The sequence below is a fragment of the Etheostoma spectabile genome, chromosome 17 (genome assembly GCF_008692095.1).
Source record: "Etheostoma spectabile isolate EspeVRDwgs_2016 chromosome 17, UIUC_Espe_1.0, whole genome shotgun sequence".
NCBI classification, from domain to species: Eukaryota; Metazoa; Chordata; class Actinopteri; order Perciformes; family Percidae; genus Etheostoma; species Etheostoma spectabile.
The window spans coordinates 9002758-9003555 of NC_045749.1; the positions used below are offsets into that span (position 1 = coordinate 9002758).

The 798-nt window shown below is 38.7% G+C and overlaps 1 protein-coding gene across 1 annotated transcript in view; it reads left to right on the top strand.

Annotated features, from left to right (window-relative positions):
• Positions 1-791: 791 nt before the first annotated feature.
• Positions 792-798, top strand: part of cog2 (component of oligomeric golgi complex 2) — an 8325-nt gene continuing 8318 nt past the window's right edge. The window contains exon 1 of the mRNA XM_032540537.1: positions 792-798. This exon is cut by the window's right edge and continues 245 nt beyond it. The gene's annotated coding sequence lies outside the window, so the exon portion shown is untranslated.

The window sequence follows — 798 nt, forward strand, 5'->3', positions numbered from 1 at the left end:
CACACACACACACATACACACACACACACACACACACCCACACATACACACACACACTAAAATCAATTCAAGTAATATCATTAAATAGGCCATTAAACAGGCCTAGGCTATGTTGTGTTTTTTAGGATGCTACACCCCTATTTACAAATTATAATTAAAACAATTTTTACAAGCTCCTTCCATATAACAGGTAGTAGCTGGCCCACCAAGGTCCATAGCTGTCCAGAGCTTTTGATCCTACAATAGGCTGCACAAGCTTTCTTAGCAGATGTCAGCTGTCATGGAATTGCCTTTTCTATTTGATTGGTTTGTCAACTACATTTTTCAAGGCCAAGAATTAACTTCCAGTGTCAAATTGTATGCCACAAGGGAGCAAGAAGTCCTTGAAATGCTTAGAAAAATAACAATCTGAACATCTACAATTCAATGACATCTGCACAAAACTCAATCTGTTGATTAAAGTCATGTACAATCAAAAGCTGCAGAAGAGCTACAGAATATACTTTGTGGCTAGATTGTTTTGTCAACTTTCCAATATCAAGAATGAACATGCAATCTGCACTTTCCATATTGCTTGTCATTCTTTTGGTTTTTACTTTAACCATTTTTTCCCAATGATTAGGCTCACATACCTTTATTTGGTGGGCAGAGATTACCATGCATTTTGGAGGCCCTAAACAACCCCTTAACATTCTGCAGCAGCTATGAACTAAAAAAAGGATATGTTTTCAGAATTTGCTGGTTGGCAGGGTCATTATGGTGCCTCTGCCCTTCTGTGGGGTCAACCTTGCCTGGCCA